The 18,427-nt window shown below is 39.7% G+C and overlaps 1 long non-coding RNA gene across 4 annotated transcripts in view; it reads right to left on the bottom strand.

Annotated features, from left to right (window-relative positions):
• The window catches only part of LOC146593005 (uncharacterized), a 254,796-nt gene that overhangs the window by 8,677 nt on the left and 227,692 nt on the right, over window positions 1–18,427 (bottom strand). Inside the window, exons 8-10 of one of the 4 annotated variants that reach the window (XR_014896473.1) lie at window positions 15,417–15,509; window positions 15,071–15,258; window positions 12,945–13,089 (exon numbers count right to left, since the gene is read on the bottom strand). The exons of 1 other annotated variant lie outside the window; for it this stretch is intronic. This is a non-coding gene — a long non-coding RNA (uncharacterized LOC146593005). Of the gene's footprint in view, window positions 1–12,944; window positions 13,090–15,070; window positions 15,259–15,416; window positions 15,510–18,427 lie in introns of those variants that run through there. 2 more of the 4 variants (XR_014896474.1, XR_014896476.1) reach the window with 2 other exon arrangements.

Here is an 18,427-nt window from a genome sequence, read left to right on the forward strand (position 1 = left end):
GCCTCAGGTTACTCAGTGAAATTATCATCACACCTGTATAAAAATTAAAAAAAAAATGGAGTTTTGTTTTTAAGATTATAAATTATATGCTACATAGGGAAAAACATACAGAAACGTACTATAACCAACTCCTTAGCAAAACTGCTGACAAAGTAGTTAATATTTGGTCTTGAGCAAAGGACTGGTTTCCTTCTGTTGGCTGCCCAGCCTTAAATGGGTATTTTACATGAAACACATTACAAGTTCAAAGTGGAAGAACTATGTTTTTTCACCTGTGAGTGGTTTCAACTTAGACTTCAGCATTACTGTCAGGAAGTCAGTTTTTCCATGCTTGTTAGTATAAACAAAGATTGTATGGCAAGTCTCCAAAAGTGATAGAAGGTCAAGGACCAAACTGGAAGAGTGACAAACTGCTTCCAGAAACTGAAGGGACAACATTTAAGTGAGAATCACCGCTTATTCAAGCTCTTCTGGTGTTCTCATTACTTAGTTGTTTAGACAGCAAAATGAACACATGCAAACACACCCTGACATACTTATGTGTGTGTATATATCAGAGTAGCTGAAATGACAAGCAGGTAGGGAGAAAAGGCAGTACCATCACTTATTGTCACCATTGTCTGACGTGCTCAGATTTTTTTTTAATCAGTTGCTTATATCTCTATCAAATCTCAATCTAAACTCTGCTCATCTTGTAAACATTCAGCAAAATAACAGACATCAGAAAGTGTTCGTCCCCGAAAAATAACAATTCCACTGACATTCTCTTTGTAGAACACTAGCACTCCCATGTGCTGTAGCCAGAAATTTAAATTTGACAAGCATACCTCTTGTACATTATGGGGTTACTTTTTGCTGCTCCTCAGATATTAATCCAAATTTGCCATTGTTAAATCTTTGGGGTTTTTAACTCTTGAGCACCTCTAGAAAGCTATTATTTTAGTGAACAAAGCTCGATTACTTATGCCAGATCTGTAACGTCACCAAACTATACACATTCCTRATTCTACATTTTCCTTTCCAAGTCCCCTGAGATTCCCAAGACTGCTCTGAGGAAATGCTGAGCATTCACAACTACAACTGAAGTCAGTGGAAGCTGTGCCATACAGTGCTATGCTGTAGTACTACACAGTGCATCCCAGCTTGAGTACCTGAAACWGGTAGAGCTCTGTATCTGTGAAACATGGATAATATCAGCCTTCCATGTCATGAGGAGGTTGCAAACATTAATCAGATTGTGGATCAGTGAGGTAATGCGCAGATTAGCTGATGACAAGATCTCTCTGTACCTCAGAGGACTATAAATAAAGAGACTAAAACCAAACGAGTAAGCGTATATTAATTTACTATATCCAACCTGCTCATGGAAAGAAATGGGAACTTTTAAGAAAAGAAAACATATGTGATTAGGCATGCAAAGAGTGAATTGCAATGTACAAATACGCTACTGAGGGATAATTCTAATACTGGTGTTTTCTCATGTTTGTGTTACCTGCATCTGAAAGGTTATAGGTGTTCTTCTAACTTGTCTGTATTTAATATTATAAATGCTATACTTTAAGTCATTACTCAGGCCATGGGAAGTTACAGTGTGCATATTTTTGTTGAACTGTAAATCTTAATCTTTCAATTACTTTACAAATGCTTCCTAGTGGCAGTCCACCTGATCTGCTACAGTACTAACWAGGCATTATTTATCACAAATATACAGCTTCTGAAAAAAAGAGATTGAAAGCAGAGGTTTAACATTGGGGTTTAAGGAGAAGGAAGACTGAATACTATCAAAAATGAAAACAAAGTCCAAAGAACAAAATGAAGAAGAAAAGTAACATCTCAAATTTATTCAAAAGCCCTAGAAACTAGATACATTTAAGTTCATGTACTAAGTGCTTGCTTATATTCTACTGTCTTCAGTATGACAAACATATACTCAACTGTTGGTACAGACAGTTTTCTGAATCAGAACTAGAGTATCCAGAGTACAGGTATTATACTAGTTGAGCAAAATAAAAGCACCAGATGTATGCTATTAACTTGTGAAGTACAGATACGTTTAATGGTAAACAAATTGTGAGAAACTTTGAGGAGCTCTTAAAATAATTATGGTCAACAGGATGAATGTTTCCTAGTCTTCTTTCTAATATCAAGAAGGCATCTTCAAATGCCTTCTGCTCTCCATTGCCACCTACAAGCTGATTCAATTCTTCCAACTCTGATATATATCACTAGATTTGGTTTTGGAATACTTGTGTTCTCTCATCATTAGCCTCCCGTCCCCACTTTTTAAGCATTTTAAAACATCATAAAACAAAACCTTCCAAATTACTGGTGACATATTCCAAATTATGGTAACATAACCCACCACTCTAAATCAGAGCAGAAAACTTACTATTCATCAGATTTAAGCACAACAAACAGGCTCTGCTCCACTAGTGTTCTTAAATACTTCCATGCTAAACATTGTAAGCCATTGCTAAAAGACATTTTAGCTAAACTAACCTCTGCTGTAAGTTTAATGTAAATGAATCTGATACTCACCCATACTATCAGTTTGCAAAGCTCGTATTCCTAATGAAGGCAGACCTTCCAGATTTAGTACATAGGAACTCCTTCCTTAAAAACAAACTCTCTTTGTCTCTGTATATGACAAAATAACCTTCACCTGTTAGCTTATATTAGTAATAATGAAGTCTGTGACATCTGATAACAAATCTTTTCTTGATAAGCTCTGAACAAGCCTCATAGAATGATATAATACCTGTATAAACAACGATGCAGCTGAGGAAGCCTTCAACATCCTCACACTACTTGCAAAAACCTGGCCTCACTGAGCAGCAGCAGCTTCTGCTCCATACTGTCCATCCCCAACAGCCTAAGTACCCAAACCCGATCTTCCTCAACAACCTTGATTGAAACCAATCATATAAGGTAAATTCCTGTAAGAATGGCAGTATATAAAAAGGGGAAGAATATAATGAGAACAATATAGGACACCTGAGGTGTCTTTTGTTTTGTTTTGTACATTACCAGTGGCAATAATTATCTAATTGATACAGATCCCAAATTATATCATTTTACTCCAAAACTACAGAAATTCTGTTATGGAAGACGATCTTCCCTGAAAGCAGGATTCCCCCTCCCCCCCCGACTAACCATTCTGAATCCAGTCATCTCCACCACATTACCTAAATTAAAAAAAAAAAGCAATCTTATTTATGGATGCACTTTTCCAAAGTATGCTTAAATTACCTACTACCTTTTCTCCCATTAGTCCAATTAAAAACTCCTTCTGGATCACAACTTCACTATGGTATCAGTACATCAAAACATGTAACACTAGTGTCTTTTTATCTAAGGTTAGAAGCAAGTGTCACGCTGCTGTTGTACTGCATCCAACCTTGGTTTCTTTTAATAGAAGAATACTACTCTGTTTCCCAACTTCTAATATAGTAAAGTGACATTTGCCTGGGACATGTATATATTTTCCAAACATTGGATTCTTGTCAGAGGTACCAGCCTGAAAGGAGATGGGGTTATCTCAAAATTAGTAACAAGGATACATTCCTTTCTTTCCTAGAAACTAGTTTTTTAAAAGAAAGTCTCACAGCTCTTTTACAAAAAAAAAGTTTTTTGTTTTTTTTTTCCTCATAAACGAGGAGTACAGGACACACACTCACTGTGTCTACAACAGGCTGCCCTGCAGCTCTACTCTCAGCTGGAGCACAGCCTTTTCTACAGCAATTCCTTTTGTTAGGATAACCAATTTAAAACGATAGAAAAAATGTCAACAGAAACATGCAATACTGCTGCCTTAATATCACATGCCTATAATCAAATTAACTGCAGAAACATCATGACCAATCCTTTCATGCAGTATTTCTTCAAGCCTAATAAGTAGATTCCTGATTTCATAGAATAAAATGACTTTCCCCAGGATTACAGCTGCATCTTGAAAGGCAAAACAGCCCCAAAATAAAAGAGTGCCATATGCATCATCTTTACTAAAATGCAGTTCAGCAATACCTTACAGCAAGGTCAGTGAGGCTGGTAAGAAAAACTCAGATAATAAAAAAACCCTCTAGATAGCAGGGGCACTGGGTTGGATAAACACAGAGAGATAGCTGAATATATTTCCAATATTGAACGTTTTCACAGAAGAGCTAATATTAAGTACAACTCTTTAAAGACGGACAGCCTGGTGCGAAATGCTGGACTCAGAAGCTAATGGCTTTCATTCCTGATCCTGAAAAAGACACAGTGTAACTCTGACCAAATCACTTACAGGAGAAATTTCAAAAGAGTCAAAATCACAATGGAAATCTTCTTCTACAAAAACATCTAAAATGTAAAACTAAATCGTCTTAACACCTCTTTGAAGTAAAAAAAAAAAAAAAAAAAAACTAATCTAATGCATCTTTATCTGCAGTTTGACAATTTTGGTCTCCGATCACACAGCTGAGATTTAATTTAGTTGAGTTGAGATCTAATTTAACATCATTCACTTTTAAGAATTTAGAAAAGGGCACCTGAAAACACGAGAATAACTCGATGAATAAAAGTTTGCACAACTGCAAAAGAAAGAGGCAACCAAAGCAAGATAACAAGGAAGTGATTATGTTAAAAATGACTCTTCCAGGAAAACATAAAGAACAAACATTCTCTGCTTGGAAAATAGAGCCAGAAGGACACTACACAGAGATAAAATTACCACATTGTATATGTGAGACCGTGAAATCTTTCTACATTGCATACTTTCACAGTTTGCATGTCTATGGTGCTCTCAATTTCTGGGAAATAGGTATATCTTAATGAATAAACAAATAAATATGAAAGTGGGTAAGTATAGTTCTTCAGCTAACACATGATTCTTTTTTTCTTTTTTGAGGTCTGGCTAAAATTCAAAAATACTGAAACATCCTAGACAGTTTTGTACATACTGGGTCTGATGGAAGTAAAGCCCACTCTGCTTTCTTTAGTTACACCATGCCTATTTATGCAGGGACAGAATTTGATCCACTGTCTACAGCATGTGTAGAAAATATGCAAGCTACTTATATCCTAAAAATTGACATCTGACATCAACACACACCCATTTACATATATGGTATTTATAATATTTGGTAAAGATATCAGATACCTCTCTATTTTTGTTTCCTGGTTTTAGAGTGTATTCATTTTAAAGAACTCTTTTTCAAGATTGAAAATCATTTGCTACTATACATGGAAGAGGAGAGACAAAAATGCTTGAATTAATCCCACCTAAGAAAAGGTTTTAGAAAAAGATACATGGATTCCTGCAGCATGAGAGGCAGTACCACATTCAGCTGTAATTTGAACCTATATTATATTTAATAAAACCACAGTATGTTCTCTTGTCCTATTAAAACTGCATTCTACCTTACTGGGTCTGAATAATTTGTATAAAATTGATTGCTGCAGTTCTTAGTAAAAGCTCTAATTGCATTCCTAGTATAACTTAAAATGATAACCTTATCTTAATTAGTAGCATGCTTCAGAAACGCTTTTGAAAGGCACGGAGGATTAACCTGCGTTTTTATACAGAGGCCTTTGGGCTCTCTCCTTTTTTTTTTTTTTTAATTTCATCTAGAACATATGAGCTAGTGCTAATTTATCAAAAACAACAAACAATCAAACTGGGACAAAATAAACAAYCCTGCTGCCACCACCTCTGGTCAGTGCAAGCGTCCGTGCGTAGGTTGAGAACGGCTACGCGCGTGCACTTGCATACAGGGTACAAGCAATGCTCCTTGCCGGATTCCTCCGCTGGGAGCACAAAGGACCTGCTCAAACAAAACGTATGTTTCTGATAACTCCCCAGCACGTGGCACATTTGTCTCAACTCACAAAGAACTGGGAGTATGAGCCGCATATAGGATGTGAGTGGGGGGAGCAAGCAGAAAGACTGCAGTAAAGGAAGTTCTGTGCCCTTAGAAGGCTGTGGGAGAACTTGTCAATGGAGGTATAGCCCAACTGCAGCAAAAGCAGTAGAAGAAAAGTTCTGCTGAATTAGAGTACTAAAAAAAACCAACAAAAAAAAAAACCCTTAAAACTTCCCCAAAGCCAAAATAAACCCAAAACAGTGAGGTAGGCAATGGGCTCCAGACACTGCATCAACAAGATCTTTGATGACAGATCCAGAAGTTACTCCAAACCTGCTAATACAGCTGCCCGCAGAGTTCTTTGACAAGCCAGATGCTGTCTAGTTGATGTGACTTCTGGAAGCATATATTTCACAGCATGGCAAATGAATACATCCTTTTTGTCAGAATTAGAAAAATGAATCCTAGTCAAATTTGGTTAGCAAGCGACTAAAAGCCCTTTTTGCAAATCCTGCTTTGCCTTGGGTTTCTGGTTGCCCTTTTGGCTGACTGGTTGGTTTTCTTGCTCTGTAGGTGTTTAAGCGCATCTTTATTGTTGTTCTGTGACAAGGTGACACAGCTTTCCGGTTTAATGARTAAACCTTAGTCAGGTTTATTCAGCTAATAACTGTTCCAGCAACTGTTGTGTAAAAAGTCTACTCACAGAAGCCAGTACTGGAACCAGCAATTTGCAGTAGTATCCAAATACTCCCAACTTTTGTGACATCTTTTACTATCAGCTAGGTTACAGTTCTATTCAGAATTCATTTTATGAGTCCCATCTTACTCCCACTGAAAAACACAGTAGCAATTTCCTTGGACTTCACTGCTGCATACTATACACCACAAGCATACAATTATAGCAAGCTACCAAGCAGTGAAGGCCAGCATTTGGTTGCCAATGAATCACTTTTTGCAAGCGTTTCTTTTCCAAATTAACTTTTTTTCTCCTCACCTCTTCACACTAAGCATCATACTGTAGGAACAGACCCTTCTTTTTAACCAGGTTCACTAGTTAGACAGCAGGCTCTGTAGGGCACAGACCACTCCGAAGACACCTGTGTGTGCCTGCATATATGCACACAGTATATGCGATTCTCCGTGCTCTGCTGGAGCTCCTTGATGCCATTCATGAATATGGAAATAATAAAGCGGTGCTTCAGAATTGATAGAGAAAACTTTCTAAAAAACTTACACACGTAAGCTGGTGTGCTTCCATATTTAGCCTGTGTGGGGGGGTGTCCCTACGCTGCGGGCCCATGAAATTCCATTTTCACATACATGTAAATGATTGAACACTCCCAGGAATAGTGAGACTCCTCCCTCAGCTGTAGCATTTTCYTCTTGGTAGCAAGTCACTTCAGTGTGGACATGCATTCGTCAGCCATTTGTTACGCTCGCAAAGCGAATGCCCACAAAGCAAGCGTTTGCGTTGCTTTTGGTATAGCACAGCTCACAAACACCTACTGAAGATTTCTCGCGTCTTGCCAAACAGTTAGCCTTTCGCTAGGAGACTTTGATTTTCAGCATTTGCTTTAACTCTCACTTGCAGTAAGGAGTGGAAAGAGAAGGACTGAATGAAAATCATCCGTTATCCAAGACCGCCTGCTTAATGCCTCCGCTTACTGCTCCGCACGAGCAGAACAATCGACGTTGCCTCTGGTGCGATCCCAGCCAGTCTGTTGCTAGTCCTTATAAATCCATCCATCACCCCTATGAAAGTCACTGCCTTCTTTTTACCAAAGATAATGTATGTTATTGGGATTATACCACTGCATGCGGAGTCATTAAAGAAAGATAGACCGCAATTTATGACCCAGTCTGCGGACAGCGAGGCATTATTTTAGCCATAAAATCACAATCTGCAAGGAGAGTGGCCAAACCAGAGGAGCCATTAAAGACTTATAATTAGCATCAATCAGTGTGACACTACTGTTGACATCTTTATTACTTTAAATACACTAATCAAATACTTCTGCATTCAGAGAGAAAGATTGATAGGCAGACAGACATAGAGAACATCCCTACAGAGAGCATTTTAAATTACCTATTCAAAAGGTAACAAAAAAAAAGCACACCAGCATAATTGCATGGAAATGCAGTGCACTGACTGAAACTGTCTCCTGCGAGGGTGCTGGATTTGGGATGGTCATACRGCTGGTTTGCTTAAAAGAGACACACCAAATTGGCCCTGAAAAAATCCTCGCATGCCTCAGCCATGCTGTGACTCTCCTGGACTGAATGAACAAACATCCCACAGATGAACTTTCCTTTAGGGTATTTTCTGTTAGAAAAATAAATGGTTCAGTAATTCTTTACAGCACCGTTCCATTTTCTGTCTCTGCTTCTCCGTRTATACAGGAAGTTAGATGGAAGAATAGCACGGTATTATTTACATAATTACAATTGTGACTGTCAATATTATCTAATTGCATCAACATTCAATTTCATACCATGCAGACACTAAAATATGCTGTTGCTATTGCTGTTCATATAAACGTTTTAGAATTAATGAACAAGAAGCTGTTTCACATCTCTGCCACCTCTCAGGCCCATATGGTATTGTACCTTAATGAAAACACTCTTGAGAAGCAGCTTTCTCTGTAGTACATCAGCTTTCGCATTCATGAAAGAGAGATTCTTGAACCAGCACTGGGAATCAGACAAATAGATGCAAATTCTTTTCAGCATACATACTTTGAAAGGAATTCAAATGATGGTGTCACCCATGTTAGAAGAGGTTATGAGAATCCCTGCTTATTTGCCTTTTTAGTTATGGACAATAATAGTTTTAATAAAACTCTTATATAGCAAAGAAACTTCATATTTATTTTATTCCTATTTAGTCATGCTTGATAGTTTACTGGAATAAAGAAGTTGATTTCAAAAGGACACGCGCTGTTTCCTGTCACCCTACATCARAAATACGCGTTGCTTATGCTTTAAGACGCAACCCCCTTCACAGTACCTGAGGCTTTACACTGTGCTTATCTTGGCGAGCGCCTTCTTCCAGAGAGGTCGGTGGCAGCCTGCCAAGCGTTTCACCCACGCAGCGAGCATGAGGACTAGGAAACCTGGGGAAGGGCGCTGAAAACCAGCGACAGCCCTCCGGGMGCAGTTAGGGCAGCCCGGAGGCCTGGGGCTGCAGAGCCTCCTCGAGCTGGGAGCCCCGCGGAGGCAGCGGCGGGCGCGGGAGCAGCTCCGGTAAGTGATTTCACTTACCCCTCTCTGCTCAGTTACGGGCGACTATACTCTCCATGATGATGTGAAAGCCTTGCAGAACACTAAGTAATGAGAAAAATACAGTAATTTGTCTATTGAAAATCCAATTAGTTTAAGCCAATATTTATCAGATCACTCTCCTTAAAACATTTTACTTCAATTTTAAGTGAGTTACACTAATTTGGATTGGACTACCCTTCTCTAATGAAACCATCAAACCTTTCAGACACTTTAATTCATTTCTAAATACAGCGGAGCCCTATAAAGCAAGCAGAAACAGACTATTAAATATACGTGGGGTTCCGCTGCATTAAAACAAACTAATGCATCAAGTGACGAAACTGCATGAGAGCTCTTAGGGGAGGGAAAAAAAACGCAGATGGAGACCTGAGCGGACACAGCCAAAACCGGGCAGCAAGCCATCTGTCTGCCAGGATCTCCTCTGCATCAGGCTGAAAAAGCCACTTCTGCATCAGAGGTCTGACGAGCTCCCTTTGGTCCACTGGAGATTTTCCCAGCTGTCATCAATTTTTGTCTTTTACTGACTCAGGGGGGACGCACACAAGTCCCAGAATCTGGGCAGAGGATTGTGAAACATCCTATGAGTTTTTTGTTTTGTCTTTTTCTTTTCTTTTTCTTTTTCTTTTGGAGATTGACCTTATCGTTCGTGAGGAACAGCACAGGCAAACAGAGTGCCGCGGAAAGCTCACGAGATGTGAGTCAGCGACAGGCCCCGTCATATCAGAGCCCGTTATGTGTCTGCAACAAACCAGCTGGCAGTAAACCCGGGTCGCACGCGGGGGAAATGACACACGTTGGGGTGCAGTCACTTCCCGGCCGAAGCGTTCGGCCTTTGCCAAAACAAAAACAATACTGAAATCTGTGCAAACATCCTCAGTGACAAAGGGGAAGGGCACAATTCRTAACGCATGTTATGCTCACAAATATCAGGGCTCGCTCGCCAGCCCGGACCAAAACAGCTGACGTGGTGTTTTCCACAGACGGATAAATTTACATAACAAACAACGCAAATGCCGTCCGTCGTGTGCTTGCTCGCCGACATACCCCAGCCCGYGCACCAGCGCCCAGCCGGGTTCTCCAAACCCCTTCTCGGAGGTGCCGGGCTCCTCCTGCCTGTGCAGCCCCACGCGCACTGCGGCTCTGCAAACGCTGCGGCCGACGTTTGAGAGGGGGGCTCTGGGTGACCACGCAAAGAGGGGCCAGCAGAGAAGGAAAGGGAACTTCRGAAGACATGAGCGAATCATACGGTGAAAGAGAAAAAGAGCAAAGGCAAAGCAACTATGCAGAGAGAGGAGGCGAAGAGAGGAGAAACAAGAGACGGCCAGAAGAGTTCGAGAAAAAGGAATAAGGAATATCAGGCATCMCATATTACCTTCAAGAATTTCTCTTTCGTTTCTTGCTCATTATTAAAAACCTGAGCATACGTCAGCAGCTTTGCTGACCTACCTTTCTCCTTGCCACAACGYATGCCTACCACCACCCCTCGAAGCTGCTGCGAGACCCTATGCAGCCAGCCCCGCTGCACGCTTTCCCTAGCAAAGGTACAGTTTCCAGCAGAAACCTGGATGAAATTCTGCACCCAGTCCATTTGCCCTTTTTACTTGAAGACACCTAATGGACTTTATCCATTAATGCTAGATTTCCKATCACCTCACTTGACTGCATGAGGCTTCTGGAAGCTTGTAAGTAAGAGGCGCCAGGGAAATGCCAGGCATTCATGCGACATGCTTTCTAGTTAAACCCTCCTGATCGTTGACCTGACACATGGGGAATACATGCAGAAGGAAAAAAAAAAAGTGTTTTGTGCACGACCCTGGCTTTCATTCCCTCCCTCCCATGGCTCCATTCGCCCCTCCGCATTGTGCTGCCCATCACTGCTGCTGGAGCTGGGCAGAAATGTATGCAGCCACAGCACCGGCCTTTTACAATTGTCTGAGCCGACGGTATTAATCATCAACTGGGATTTGAAAATCATAACCAGGAGACAGCAGTCGCGACAGCTCTGCATCATAATGACAAAATATGCAGAGCAACGTGGAAAGAAAGAGCGCTCTCGCTGTCTTTTCATCTCTGTGCAATTGAGAAGCATGTTAATAAGCATGTTCCTTTCAATGGCCTTTATTGTAACAATAATTTTCTTGCTCTACTGGATTTTTTTATTATATTCCTTAGAGTAATAATATTAATCAAGGCACTGCTACATGGCACTGTCAAAGAAATTGCACATCCTGAATGAGCCTGACAATAATGGAACCGCTGGTGAATGCTTCCAGATTTAACGTGGGCCATGAGATCACATATATACCTACAAATGCATGTGCATATGCACACTTACTTTTACGTTAATATCCAGATTATGCAGATATATTGGAGAATAGTAGCTACTCTTTTACTTAAAAGTTTATATCAGCATTTAATTCAATAAATTGAATAATACTATTCTGAACAAGATAAGTGTTCTTTGAATAATACATGGACCAGAAATATTTTATCAACTGAAAATGTATGCGCTCAGTTTTTATCACTTTGAGTGATTCTAGCAAAGGTAAATTTTCAGGTGGGCTTCTTTTGAGCCTCTGTGTGTGTGCAGCAAGTGTGTAAACTTGCATTTCAAATGCAGGTATAAAATCTTGCAGAAACAATATAGAAATCAGTAAATATTCTGTARGCTTGCATTGGCTGCAGAGTCTGCACATGCAAACATTTATGCACATGCTTGAAATTTCCAAAGTCCAGGTGACAAGCATGCCTAAGAGAAGCTGGCCTTCRAAAATGCAAGCCCCAGCTCACAGTGCGCAAGTGTGAAAGATCACTGCTGTCTTGAGCCACGAGCCCAAAGGACTGGACTCAGCAAAGACATAAACGTTCACCCTGGGCGTGTGCATGCAGAACCAAAGACTCGAAGAACTTCTAAAATGTGCCTGCAAAAGCTGTTTTCCAGACAGAAATCTTTAGTGAATGCTTTGTCATGGAAACTCATACAGAGCAGCTGAGCGAAGCTGCTTCCCGAAGCGCCTGGCGGCCTTCTGGGTGCTCAGCTCCGACGCTGCCCTTGCCTCAGCCTGAACAAGCGCTGGAGTGACCCGGGAGAGTTCAGCAGTGAGAACTGCTCTGGCAGCCTCCCACTGTCCTCGCTTTACCCCTCGGGTTTGCCAGCGATGATGACAGCTTTGCTAGCTTTGAACTGTCTGACAGAGTACAAGGACTGATTTCAGCTGGCTCCTGCACAAGACAGAGCCGTTCCTGCACCACAAAAATCTCTGGGAGTTTAGCTGTTGACTTCAAGGGCTGCAGGATCAAGTCCCTTAGAGTGACTCCTTGTATAACCAACTTAAGAAACACTTTGTGGTTTCCTTAAAGAGCCATTAGAGAGCTTTACATAGTTTCATGTCTAGAACTTAAAATACTAATATCTAAGACAAACCCAAAGCTTAATCACTGAATGTATTTGATATTTGCCCCCAGTTAAAATTTGCTAAATTAAACTTTCTCAACAAATATGCCAAATATTATGCAGCACAATATGACCCAGCTAAGACAGCTCATATGCCTTCAAGCAGAGCAAAACATACAACTTACACATGAATAGCCTCCCAAGAGATGAAAATACCTTAATTCCACATTGTTTTCCAGACAGCTGTTTCAATATGGGGCTTTTTATGGGTTACCTCATACTTACAGAGAACACAGTACTCCTTACTGATTAGAAGTGGGGAGTCATTTTTTAAAATTTCTACTCCTTTCCAGCTCTGCATATTCCAGCATAGTGCACTTGGCACTGGGAGTTGTGTCAACAGTTCCTCATATGAACTGCAGCAGCAGTTCTTTTCTCCATATCATACTATTATAACTACCTTGAAAGAAAGAAAATACGTCTTACCAACTCAATGCCACTAGTTCCAAGGCCTTTGCTGCTAGATGAAAATGAGAAAAATACCCAAAACACTAGATGTCTTCATTTTAGCATCTGGAAAACATGTGCATTAGGAAGTTTTGACATATTCCAAAAATGATAGTCAAACACAGCCAAGTTCTTTCACTAGCTTACAGTAAAAGTCAGCAAAGTCAAAAGCCCTACTTATTATTGCAACCATTATTATATAACCCAGGGTTGACTATTTAATTACAAGTAAAAGTATATCTCTAGATCTATACATTTGCACAGTAATCAATTCTGTAACTATCACCAATAAAATATCTATTATTTGTCAAAAAATATATAACATGTTAGTTACAAATATAATAGCTTGAAACCTAAAGCTGAACCCCCCTGTGATGTATATAAAATGGAGGACTAAATGTGCTCCAAAATAACAAGGTGGTTTGCTAAACTCTCCCTGYCATTCTAGCCATTTCCATTTGGAAAGAGGCTAATGGGGAAATGAGGGCCTGAGCTCTGCCTAGAGGAAAGAGCCAGTGATATTTTACAAGAGAATGATAAGCTTGATTAGGATTTATTTTTCTCTTTCTAAATTACTATTTTGAAGCTTGATTTATTTTTTCTTCTTCTAAGACCAGCTTCTTTCAACTGTTTCTTTTTTTCCTGCCCAAAACAATAAAATTGCAATTGCTYGAAATTCTTCTTGAGCAACTGCAACAGCTAACTAGAAAAGCATCATTGTGAGTTTTTGTTATTTCACTGTTAAAAACATAAGTGGCTGTCGCTGGAGTTGGAGCTTTTTGTTTTTACTGTTGTGTTCAAGGTACAGTCAAGGTGCAGGAAGAACTTGTGTTGCATGCTGCTAAATCTAGTTAGGTGAAACGGCTAGCAAGAGCTGGAGCATCCAAGTTTAAGTACTGGCAGTGGTGGTGGCAGTGGTGTTGCTGACAAAGTTGTGGGTGCAAGCTGCTGGCAGCTTTCTTTGCATTCAGCTACACAAACTGTTTCTATACCTATCTTCATTTTTTTTATTATTATTATTACAGGCACATCTCTGTGATATTTAAATGCTGCACAAAAAAAAAAAGGGAGCACAGCAAGATGCCTGTCAGTTAGGGGCCAGACTTCTTCCTCCTTGATCCCTTGCTAGCACTGATCTAGCGTGTCAGCTTGGGGACCATCACATTCTCTTTAGAGAGTCTCATATAGGTACTAGGGAGAAGGAAATAGTATTGTAGGCTCCCCATGAAGACTCCATAGTATGATACAGATGCAGCCCCATGCTGCAAAGCACAGGCCTGTGTGCTGCTGAGGTGGCCCATCCCTGCAGCAGCTCCACTGAGGACTTCAGATTTGCTCCATTTTCCTCTGCAGAATCAGCTTTGCTTCCAACGTTGTCTTCAGAACAGAATGTGAGCAAAACTTCCATTTTGCTGGTTTCTCAAGTGCTTCGTGTATCTCGTGTCAACAAAGATATGCTAGTTACACAGAGGAAATGCATGCCCCGAGATCTTTAGGCATGCTGCTGTGTCACGGCCATGTTAGATTTAAAGCAGAACAAAATACTTTCCCAGAGGAATTAAGTATTGGAACAAATCATACTATGTATAAATGTCACCTCTACACTGACTGGGTAAATCAGGTCAGGCCCGGCAGCCCCTGCACCAGCTCTACTCCAAAGCATGCCAAGTAAGCCTTGGCATGGCCCCAGCTTCGCAACTCTGCGATTCTTGGCTGCCTCAACTTCAACGCACACTTGTAWCAGAGAGGATATAAAAAGCAGTTATCTTCAGCAATATCTTGCTTTGGAAGCAGCAAATAACTCCGAAGTGAGAGTAGGAACAAGGGTCAGGAATATCGCTAGAGAAGGGACAGAGGGTTCGGTGAGGAATAACGGCTGCAGTGCTTGGATACGTAACCGCAAACGTGTTTACTCAGTCCCAAGTAGCAGTACAAAAATTTCTAAGCACTCACGGGAACATGCAGGCAAGGCCCACTCGCAGTGGCTGCCATGCTATGTCATTTACACGTTGTAATAATTTTCTGCTGACTTTTCCRTTACTCTTACCAGTAGGTACTGGATGGTCGCAGTGCTAAGTGGTCACAAAGGCATCTCTTTCGGTAAGTGGCTGCAAGTAGAAATTTTGTATGATCCGCTTCAGAAAAGTATGTTAAATTCAGCATTCAGAGAAATTAGCCCAAATGATCCAGGAAAGCAGATGTCCTTTTTTTTTCATCAGTAACTATAGCTCCCAGCTAGGGAAAAAAAAAAAGAGAGAGAGAGACTCTTGCAAAACTTATGTCACTAGAAAGCAACTTAAAACCCCACAAGAGCTACAGTATAACTCTGGCAGATGTTGGCTTCTAAACAGTTTTCTGTCCTGACCCTAAAAATTTGCTTTACAAACTCATACCTTCATCAAAAATGTCGTGCTTCACTCAGCAGATACCTTTTCCAGTTATTCACAGACAGTTTTTATAGCAGCATTTGTAGCACCGAACTTGGCCTGAAAAAAAAAATATAGACCATACCCATCCAAGCAAGCTATAAACCATGCTAACCAACTTTACATCATTTAAAACTTATTAGACTCCCTTACACCCCTATAGGGATTTTTTTCCTATGAATATTCTTATACAATGCATAGAAGATAAGAGTTTGTCTCGGGGAGGAGCATTTGGCACTTCAAGTCACCTTGCAAGTTCCCTACATGTCAGTTCAGTAATGTGACATCCAAAGAAGAGTAAATACAAATCACGATGCTTTGGCAATTATTTATTCAGGAATTATCCTGGCTTTTAACTGATCAATATATTGTTCTTGCAGTCCTCTCAATCAGTAACATGTGAAGTACACAATAATTTGACATGTTCACAGAGATTCCCTAGATGCAATTAATATTCTGCTGGTTAGAGAGATTATATAGATAGAGGTAAGATTTCTGCTGGATTTAACATCATGAGCACTGCTTTCTAATCATATACACACAGAAAAAAACCCTCCTTGAAATTCTAAAATACAAGGTAAGGTCCAAAGCTCCACAGGCATGTGCAATAAATGTGCTTAAAAAAAAAAATCTGCTGGAGGCCCTTTGAGAGAGAAAGCTAAATTGCCTCAATTTGATTGTTGGCTTTTTCTCCATGAAAAAAGTCTTATGGTGTCTCACTAAAAATGGTAGAACTAAGCTTAATAAATTACCCTCRTTTATTTATTTTTTTTTTGCAAGAGCTAATAACTTCAGACCTAACCAAATAACCCCATTCTCCTCTGAATGCAGCACTTCCAATATGGTTTTATGCACTTTAATAACTACAAGTCCTGGTTTAATTATGCCCACTTGGCTCTTATTTGCATTTAACATTTGACAACTAACCTTTTTCTGACTGAAGTAGTCTAACAGATTTTGACTAGCAGATGATCCTTTTGCTGTTTTGTAAATGTTCTGGATCATTAAGTAAATGTAAATTACACAGCCATAAGTAGCAGAAAGGAACAGAAAGTCAGTAACATGATAAACATATACCAGAGCAGAAGTTAAATCTAACTAGTTCTATATACTTCAAACATAGATAGGCAGTGATGGGATTATTCAGAGCGCTGCAAGTGTAAGCTTTCTGTCACTGGAATCATGCTACAGTTGTCACTAATAGTTACAAGAATTGTATTGCATATAATGCAATTCATATGCTCAGACATATATTTATCATTTCTTGATGAAACTCCAAAAGAAGGCAAAAGAGAAAATATCAGGGTTGTAACACAGGAACAAATCAAAGTGAAAATGATATAATAAATCCACATGCCAATTAAAGACTAGTAAATTTGCTAGTGCTAAGCAGAGTTTGGAAAGAATATCCYAAGCACCTTGCAGGGCTTTCTAATATTTACAGAGAGAGTTGCTGGAGAGAACTGAGGCAGGGTTCCAGGGTTACTTGAGGCACATATTTGTTACCAACAAGTTCTATCAGGTATACGCAACCCCTTTGGTATCACTAACCAGCTTGGAAAGTTAACCCAGGAAAAGGTAATATGGAGCAGAGTTGTCTTGTTTCCTGTACCGAGGAAGCTGCAAACAGTCAGGAGAAAAAAAAAAAAAAAAAAAAAGTGTGTTGGTCTGCCTGTTGCATCTTTCAAATTGCTGGGACTTCTTGTAGAGTTCATCACAAGTTTACCCTGAATTATTGCTTCTTTTGTCATAATAGGCTTAACGCTTACCACTTAGTGGCTCAGAACATTAAAGTTTGTTTATAAATGCAAAGAATTATATTTATATGCATATTTTTATTTATTTCTACATAAAACAAGTGATTTTCTATTTTCTTTCTTTGATCATGAAGTGTATTTGCTGCAGTTTACCAAATGATTTYATTAGGATGTTAGAGATTGGGTGCAGTGGTTAATGGACCACTCTGATGGAAGTGTGATGTTTTGATAGATCACATGTTGACAGAACATCACTCCATGCAAGGAATGAGAGAATTCCACACTGAAACAAAAATTCTGGGCTGCCAAACAAACCCTTAGCACAATGGCAAGAGTAATGGCAATAGGTTACTATACCACAGCCCGTTATTCTCTACGCAGGGAGGAGGAGAGCAAGAAACWTTGCTAAACACATTGAAAGTGCAAATAAAGCACAAGTTCTTATCATAATATGTTACTAACARATTACTGGAAAAGCCTATCTGCAGCTTCCAGATCACTTTAGCTTTTAAATCATGAACTGATGCTTCAAGCAAAAGCTGTGGGATTTACTGYAGAAATTATTTAGTTAAAGTCTAGGCTGTATAGAGAAATCAGCGTTTTCAGAGATACATTTCTCAGCTTAAAAACAGGTGTAAGACAACATGCAAAATTTCTTTCAACTGTATCTTTGATCAAAAGATGAAGTAGTGGGCCTCCTGATCAGGTGGTATGCCTTTAAATCTTTGGTACAGGAAAAAAAAGTATGTGTTCACTGGTCTGATGTTTTTAATAATTGTCAGCACAGTGTCATTGCACTTATATACATCTTTATGAAAAATTTCTAAAACAGGAACTCTGCTGCTGCTTCTTAATCTGCTGTACTCGCATCAAAGCCAGACCCTATATAAACAGGAAACTGGAATCAGTCCGATAATGTATCACCCACAGGATGGAGAACTTAAAGTCGGGATATACAAACAGAAGAACTACAGCACTTTTCCCTTTTCACTTTTCAAGCATAACCACTGCCCAGCAGATCGTCTTACTTGAAGCCATGAATTGCAAATTTCTTCAGGATAACCTGATAAAGTTAAATATCTCTACATACAACCAATTCTCAGTCACCCTAAACTATACTGACTCCTTGCAGTTTTCAGACTTGTTGAAAGATTAAAGATGAAATTCTCAAAAGCACTTAAGTCCCATTTCAGAATGACTTAGTTGCATCAACTCTGATAC

This window comes from Rhea americana, unplaced genomic scaffold (assembly GCF_003343005.1).
Source record: "Rhea americana isolate MKP2758 unplaced genomic scaffold, rheAme1 scaffold_31, whole genome shotgun sequence".
NCBI lineage: Eukaryota > Metazoa > Chordata > Aves > Rheiformes > Rheidae > Rhea > Rhea americana.